This window comes from Phyllostomus hastatus, unplaced genomic scaffold (assembly GCF_019186645.2).
Source record: "Phyllostomus hastatus isolate PE091 unplaced genomic scaffold, TTU_PhHast_1.1 phas_contig_210, whole genome shotgun sequence".
In the NCBI taxonomy this organism is placed as follows: domain Eukaryota; kingdom Metazoa; phylum Chordata; class Mammalia; order Chiroptera; family Phyllostomidae; genus Phyllostomus; species Phyllostomus hastatus.
The window spans coordinates 13,219,903-13,228,968 of NW_025333737.1; positions in this window are offsets into that span (position 1 = coordinate 13,219,903).

Consider the following 9,066-nt stretch of genomic DNA (forward strand, 5'->3'; position numbering starts at 1 on the left):
CGAGACTATTTTAATTCTTAAAGACCATACAAGTTTTCTTTATCATCATCCGCACTATTAGGGTCCCTATGGAAAAACTTAGGATCCTTGAAAATGAAAATGACCTCGAATAGGGTGTGGTCAAAGTGTCACCAGTAAACTGGGAAGCAAATGGGAAATCTGGGAGTGGTCTGTTATGTCAGTGTAGTGGGCACCAACTTCCCTTTGTGCATGCTGAGTAGCCCTTTTTAAAAATATCGATCTGTAATGAAAACCATAGATAATATAATCCATCTACACACAATTTTTTAAAAAGGAAAACATCCCAGTTGTAAAGGAAAATTACAAAATAATACACACACACACACACACACACACACACTGTATTTTTCAGACTATAAGATGCACCCCCCAAATTTGGGAGCTTTACGTTGGTGAAATATGTTATGTTATTAAATATTTTACCACATTTTTTGCTTCAATTTTCCCCCCTATTTTCCTCTAAAACCTTATGGTCCTAAAACCTTAGGTGTGTCTTATGGTCCGAAAAATCTGGTAATTCAAAATATAAAAGCTGAAACATGTCTACAGTAGAAAATACATAGTGTCATTTGCTTGGGTGTAGCAAGCAAACAATAACTATAAATATAAAAGCTACAATTGCAATAGGTGTGTTCTATTGGTCTCTCAAGCATCATAAAGGCTTTCTGTTGGTGGCATGATTTTTCCAAAATAGTATACAACTTCTTGGTAAAGTTCTGACTATATCAAGTATAATCTTCCATTGCTTTTCACACGGAAGAATTCTAAGAAATTTTAGTCCATATTGAAACTTCAAGAAGAATAGCTTGGCATAAGTAAAATGGAGTTAGAGTCTAGGCCTCAGACACATAAGTAGGTGTCTGGAAGGACATTGAAAACTTTGATGAAACATGGGACAATGTTTTTATTGTGTAGGTTTGTTGCATTGCAGATGTCTAGCACCCCAGTTACATGCTGCTGTATCCCTCTCCCCTCAGTGATTGTGACAACCCCAAGTTCCCTTAACAGATTTCTAAAACACACTCTAGGGGCCAGTGTGGTTGAGACACGGTGAGCTAAGATGCTTTCTGGTTTTTATTTTGTGTGCAGTTGGTTTGATTGGAATAGGCAAAAGAATTGAGAGGTGTACATTTTTGTGAGAAGAGTTTGAAAAGACAAAAAGTAACAAAGGTGCAATAAACAGAGTTATGATGTCCAGAACTCAAAAATGAGAGTGTAAGGGGGTCTAAGAAAAAGGCAAATAGGTAGAGAAAACTGTAGTTGCTTCCCACACCAAACTGAAGCCTTTCTTCCCTAAGCTGGGAGGTAACAAAAAGTGAGAGCAAATTGAAGTCTAAGGGATAGCCTGAAAAGGAAACAAAAAATTAAAGTGAAGTAAATAAAGAAGGAATTCAGTAAAAGTTGGACCAGTGGACAGAGAAAATATATGAGCACCATAGTACAGAAAGACTACAAATCCTTTATTTGGGTGAGTCTGAGATTAAATTTGTTACTTTGTTAGAAAGAATCTGGTTTCAGCCCCGCCTGATGTGTCTCAGTGGATTGAGTGTCATCCTGGGAACCAAGGGCTCACCGGTTGATTCCCAGTCAGGGCACATGCCTGGGTTGTGGGCCAGGCCTCCAGTTGCAGGATGTGAGAGGCAACCAGTCAATGCTGATGTTTCTCTCCCTTTCTTCCTCCCTTCCCCTCTCTCTGAAAATAAAGAAAGAAAATATATTGAGAGGGAGAGAAACATCAGTGTGTGGTTGCCTCTCGTGCCCCTCCCCGCTGGGGACCTGGCCTGCAACCCAGGCATGTGCCCTGACTGGGAATCAACTGGCAACTTTTTGGTTTGCAGTCCAGCACTCAATCCACTGAGCCACACCAGCCAGGGCAAATATATAAAATCTTTAAAAAGAAAGAAAAGAAAGAATTTAGTTTCAGAAGAGAAAAATTGGCAGTGGAAGAATAAGGAACCTAAAAGGTAGGCTGAAAATAGTGATTGGGAAAAAATTATTCAGAAAGATTGGTAATGTATACTATGCTACTAATTACTGAAAACAATGTGTGTGTATATATAGTCATTACTTTTGGTATTTTTTTTTATCACATTAGGCATTTCTGGCATGTTTGGCTTACAGGCTCTGCACATAGCTGACTCAAAGCCCCTGCCTCTGCGAAGTGAGCATTCTAAAGGGGGGAAGACAGACACTTGTGTAAATGTGTACCAGAGGGTGCCCGTGTTTGGGAGGTGGTCAAGGAAGGCATCGATAGTGAGCCAATACCTCAAGAAAGGGAGTCTTACAATGGGGGAGGGGGAGGTGGCAGTGAAGATTCCAGGCAGAGAGAGGCAGGTGCAAGAACCCTGGGGAGAGAGCTGTCAGATCATGCCTGGCCTGTTTGAAGACCAGAATGGATGAGGGTTCAAGTTATAGGATATGCGGTTCAGGGCAGTTTGGCTGTTACAAGGAATTGGCTTTTTAATCTGAGTAAGATGGGAAGCCGGGGGTGGGGGGGTTTGGGGCAAAGGAGTAGCATGAGCTCACTCACTTACAAAAGAATCACTCTGTCTGATGTGGTGACTAGGTCGGAGCTTATTGCAATAATCCAAGAGGAAAAGGATGGTGGCTTGGACTGGGGCGGAGGCCGTAGAAGTGCTAAGAAGTGGCTAGGTCCTGGATGTAATCCGAAGATAGAGCTAAAATAGGATTTGCTGCCAGATGTGAGGGGAGAGGGTTAAACATGCCATCAAGATTTTCGACCTGGCTGTCTGGAAAAATGGAGTTGTCATTTAACAAAGTGGAGCAGATTAGTAACGAGCAGGTCAGGGGGAAAGGGCAGCAGCCCTGTGTGGGATATGTTAAATTTGAGGCGCCTGTTGGATATCAGAGCCACCGTGTTAAGAAGGTAAGTGGCTATACACGTGTCAGATTAAGGGGACTCATTTGGGCTGGAGATCTGAAGTTAGGAGTCCTTAGCATATCAATGGTATGCAAAGCTATGAGGCTTACATTATAGAAATGTTCTTGACATGTGTGTAAAATATTTGTTTTTGTAAATTGCTGATTTTAAATGCAGTGGGAGAACTTGGTATTTTCAAGTCTGCTGTCAATCATTTTGTAAAATATATATATATACTGTGTTTTATCTTTTGAATACATCAGTCCTGTGTAGAAGTTCTTCAAAGTTATATCAGGTGAACAAAGTCCTAACTAAAACATTATATTCATTTACTCTTATTGCTGCAGCAAATAACCACAAATTTAGTGGCTTAAAACAAGAGAAATTGATTCTGTCACAGTCTGGAGTCCAGAAGTCTGCAGTCAGTATCGCTGTGCCAAAATCAGGGTATGGCAGGGCCACGCCTCCCTGTTGAGGCTCTAGGGGACGATTCTTCCTCTTCCACCTTCTGGGGCTGTGGGCAGTCCTTATCAGTGGCCTCCTGTCTCCAGTCTCTGTCTTCCTGGTCAGGTGGCCTCCTCTTCCTGTGTGTGGAATCTTCTCTACCCTCCTCCTGTGCGGACACCTGTGATTGTATTTAGGGCCCACCCAGATAATCCAAGATAATCTCCTTATCACAAATCCTTAATTTAATCACATCTGCAAAGGTCCTTTTTCCAATAAGGTGATATTTTCAGGTTTCAGGATTTAGGACCTGATCTCTTTGGGGGCCAATGTTCAGCCCACCTACAATTACCTGAGCAATTTTTAAACTGGGATTTTGATATAAATGATTATATGTGCTTCATAAGCAAACATAGTTCTCTCTTTCTCTCTCTGGTAGTATTTAAAATGTTCCACAAAAAGTCATTGCACAACTAAGAATACATTTCCAGATGTGCCAACATCATTTTATGATACTAGGTTAAATATGCTTTGGCATTAAAGAACTGTGGATACAGTAAATTATGGTTGCACAGTTGCCTCCTCTTAAGGACACTCAGGATCAAGGACAATGTTTTCTTTCATCTTTAAAATTTCTCTCCAGGGAGTACAGGTTACCTGTAGTCCCATTAATTCATCTCAGAACTTTCCAACGTTTTGCCAATTCCTGTAAATAGGTAATGCAATTAAAAGTAATACTTTCCCTGGCTGGCATAGCTCAGTGGATTGAGCTCAGGCTGTGAACCAATGCATCGCAGGTTTGATTCCCAGTGAGGGCACGTGCCTGGGTTGCAGGCCACGGCCCCCAGCAACCGCACATTGATGTTTCTTTCTCTTTCTCTTACTCCTTCCCTTCCCTCTCTAAAAATAAATAAATAAAATCTTAAAAAATAAAGTAAAAACAAATAAAATCTTAAAAAAAAAGACAAAACTGTAAGTGACTACAGAACTTCCAGAGTTTTTCTGTGAAGCATTCTGTACCACATTATTGCCAATTAATTTATACTTTATGTGCATTTACTGCACAGTACAAGGAATTACACATCAAAGAGATTCTCTGTATCTAATGGAGGCCTGATACATGAATCTACACATAAGAATTGCCTTAGGACTTGCTTTATGTCGACTTTAGCCGTGACTGGTGTGGCTCAGTTGGTTGGGCATCATCCCACAAAGCTAAGGTCTTGGGTTCAATTCCCAGTCAGGGTGTGTGTGGGGGTTGTGGGCCTGGTTCCTTGTTGGGGTGTGCACGAGAGGCAGGCAACCAATATTTCTCTCCCCTTCTCCCTCCCTTCCCCTTCTCTAAAAATAAGTAAATAAAATGTTTCAAAAAGGAATGAATTTAACATTTGCTTAGCACCTAAAAAGGTGTTTATAACACACACAGATGTGCAGGCATTTAAAACACACATAGCCCTGGCTGGTGTAGCTCAGTGGATTGAGCGCAGGCCTGCAAACCAAAGGGTCACCAGTTCAGTTCCCAGTCAGGGCACATGCCTGGGTTGCGGGCTAGGTCCTCAGTAGGGGGCACATTAGAGGCAACCACACATTGATGTTTCTCTCCCTCTCTTTCTCCCTCCTTTCCCCTCTATAAAAAAAAAATAAATAATCTAAAAAAATTACAAAATACCTTTTTTTTAATTAAATTTATTTATTTTTAGAGAAGGAAGAGAAGGAGAATGAGAGAGAGAGAGAGAGGAACATCAATATGCAGTTGCTGGGGGCCATGGCCTGCAACCCAGGCATGTACCCTGACTCGGAATCGAACTTGTGATGCTTTGGTTCGCAGCCCGCACTCAATCCACTGAGCTACACCAGCCAGGGCACAAAATAGCTTTAAAAAAATAAAATAAAATAAAATAAAACACACAGAAGCACATATAGGTATACTTTGCTACAATTAAACAATATTTAATAAAAATTTTAAAAATTTAATCTTTATTGTATTTTTTTCATTACCATTTACTCCCCTTATATCTCCCTGCCCCCAGCAATCATCACACCAATAGTGTTGTCCATAATACAACAAAAATAGTTGCAGAGGGTAACATTTGATTTTCAAAAGTCTCCCATACAAAGTGGGGCATGTTGAAAGGGCACAGGAACCAAACAGCAAGAGCTACCAACCGTCCAAGGCTGGAACAATATGAGCAACAAAATTAATGTGGTACAGAGTTACAACAAGTATAGAATATGCACGAGTCCAGTCCGCACTGATATAAACGAGTGAATGAATAAATGAGGGAACGGACAAACCTTGCAGAATTCCATGTTGTGTAGTGAATTCTGCAAGATTTCCCTGAAGGAGGTGGGGCTCCCTTGAGTGTGGGCTGCATGTAGTGACTCCCAAACAATAAAGTACAGAAAGGGAAAAAGTAACTTTATAATGGAAAAACTTGACAGATACTACCTTAACCAAGTGATCAAGGTAGCCCTTTATCGAGGGCTATTTTGGTAATATAAAGCAGATCATAGGAATGACAAAGGGAGATCTTTACATCACTGTGATGTAACAGTTTTGTTTAATTGCTTTTCTCCTTAGCCCTGATTTTGGCAAGCTGAGTCAGTGTCTCCAGAAGCTTCTTCTTGGAGTAGCTAAACATTTAGATGAGATTAATTAATGCTACACTAATACAGTGCCTCCCCTCCATACCAAGCACTATATTTGGTAATGTATGTGTGTGTGTATCGGGGTGTGGGGAGTTGGTACATATTTAGTGGATAAAGACCAGGGCTGCTATTAAAAATCCTACAGTGACTTCCACAACAAAGAATTATCTGGTACCAAATGTCAGTCATGCCAAGGTTGAGAACCCTAACCTAATACATGCATACATCTGACAGACACATGTTGGGTACCTGTAATATCCCTCACACCAGGCTGTTTCCAGATGACATAAATAGGACATGTTCCATCCCTTCTAGAAGGGGAATCATGTTGGGGAATTGGAGAACAGGTGAAACACAGTACTGTATATGACATTTTATATATAAAGGCCACGCTCACATACACACAATCAAAATGAATGGTTCAAATAAGTTATGGGGGTTGTCTAGAAAGGTAAAGAATCATCTAAAATGGTTCTGTATAGGAAATAGTACTTTTTTAAAAAATTGAGTTTATTGAGAGGGAGACAGGATTTTCGATGGGCCTTGGTGGATCCACAGACCTTAGATACAGTGAGTGGGAAAGAGGAAGCAGGAAGAACCATGTGTTTTACAGTAGAAGTACCAGGGGTGTTCTAGGAATAAAACATAATTTGAATAGTCACAAAGATTCGGTACGCTGTTCTTTCAGACCCTACTTACAGAGGTGGGTAGGACCTTCTTACAGTTCTTTCACACATACTGAAGAGGTTTCAAATGGGGGATGGGGGTGCATCATCAGAATTCTGGTGAAGACAATGGGTTGTAAAAGCTCCTAGGATGATTGACTTTGATGTGTACCTCCTCCATCTCGAGTTTTGAGAACCTCTGCTTTCATAGGTTGTCACTCATCTGAGGATGAATGCTGTCACAGGCATGCATAGGCTAGTATTCTCTTCCTTTTGGTCATATCTTCCACATTGGGAACTTTTTCTCTTTTTTGTCCTTTGTGTCCACCCCCATTTTTCAATATGTGATGGTCAGTAGCTGTAGGTGATATGTTGTTAATGCAACATCAGGCCACCCACAGTGATAATAGCAACATCTTCAAGGCTCTTTGGTGACAGATACTGCGGGGACTCCATTGGTTGAAAAGCAAGATAAAATTCTTGTCAGACTTGCTAAGGTGACTTAAAACATTTGTTAAAATGTGTCTGACCAGTAGATGGCGCGTTCCTCCCTTTGTGAGAATGTTATGAATGGATAAGCTCTCCCTTTGCCCTCTCCACCCCCAAGTGCTGTTGTAGTGAAAGCAAATCCACCCCTATCCTCTTTTCGTTCTCGATTTCAAGCCCTTCCCCTAAATCTCGTATAGAACTATAATAATATAATAACCTGCCTCTGGTATCCTTCCGTCCTACACCATCCAACATGCTGCCGTCAGAATCACTTTCCAGAAACAAAGATTGTCAGTGCCCTGCTGAAAATTGAAAAATGGTGTCTGGGGGGAACGTGGGCGTGGGGAGGATTCTCTGTGAAGGCAATCACAGGAGAGAAAAGTCTAGGCACAGCAGAGGCCTCTCTGACCAACAGATTTGTCTCAGGGGATGAGTGACTGGCTATTGTGGGAAAGGTAGATTCAGAGCCTTGATCCTCCTGCCAAGGAATTTGAACTTGCTCAATAGGCCATGGAGAATCATTAAGAGGTTTTGAAGGCTGCAGGATTACAGCTGTGTTGGAACGAGATTAATGTGACCAGGCATGCGGATGGACTGACTGAAAAGGAGTTCAGTGGAGAAGTCAGCTTAAGAGAGGAGGGTAAGAGGAGAGGTGTAGTCAGGCTGATTCGAGTTTGGAAAAATCAGTAGTTCCTCAACCATAATATTCATCAGTAATATACAGAGTAACAGAATCCATGCCAGGCAATGTCTGGGAAGTCAGAAATACACCCCCAGAGTCTGATGTCCCTGCATGCACGTGTCCACCGGGCTAACCACTACGAGCCCTGGCTGGGTCTGGGAAGAGTATTAGGTGCCGAAAACGAAGCCACTACACGTGTTTTCAAGTCAGCAGTAGAAAAAACAAAAACAGCTTGAGCTTTTTTCCATATCACAGGCTTTCAATGTGTTATTATTCAACACTACAGTGTCAGATTTAGATTTTCCACCTCGAGGAATTTGGTTTAGCTTTAATTAGTTGCTAGGAATGTTTCTGAGCCAAGTCTGGGAAACATTTATCTAGAAAAGCGTTTTCACTAAAATGTAAGCTGGATATAGGGTGTCGTTTTTCTATCAAGCTTTGTATCATGTTCACACAGTTATAAATTTTCTCCAGCCATCTGGATGATTTTTGTCACCACCCACCATAGTTATACTGGGTAATTATTTATTAATCATAATTCAAAATACTATACAATTGAGGCCATCTGAGCTCTATGAGTAGCTGCAGGACTTTAGAGTATGAATATTTTTCAGAGAAAAGGTGTTCTGCATAGAGGCAACTGATGCATTTTTCATCCAACAACTTTTCAGAAAAACAAGCTTAAAAATACCAAATAACCCCTGCCCCGACTTTAGCAGTTATATGAAGCTTCCTGAGTAACCAAAGAATGTGCCTCTTGTGGTTAAAATGAGGGATCTGTGTAATATGGGAGAAATACCAGCACTCCAGGCATTTCCACTGACATTTCACTGTGACTTTTTGAACTTAGGAGAGCTGACGCGAAAACCTGTCCTCGCTGCTCTGCGAAGCCTGCAGTCAGACTGCAGGGCAGGGCCTGGAGCGGTGCGAGGCCGCGCCCCTCACCCTCTTTTTTCTGCTTGGGGTGTGTTCACGTCTCCCTTTCTGCCCGCTGCTGCACTGACCGTTTTCCAGGACTCCTGTTCTGAAGCCAGTTAGGAAAGAAGGCAAAGGTTTGTTTTCAAATCCCACGGCCTCTCCAGCGCTGCACTTGGTTAGTGAACCAAAGTGAAAACGCTTGTGATGGGTATTTGTAAAGACCTTTGCCAAAGGTCAAGGAGCACTTCTGTTCCTTGGAACCAGAAGTTTCCCAGAGTGGCTGGACGGAGCACTGTGGCACTCGGGGCACGTTGGAG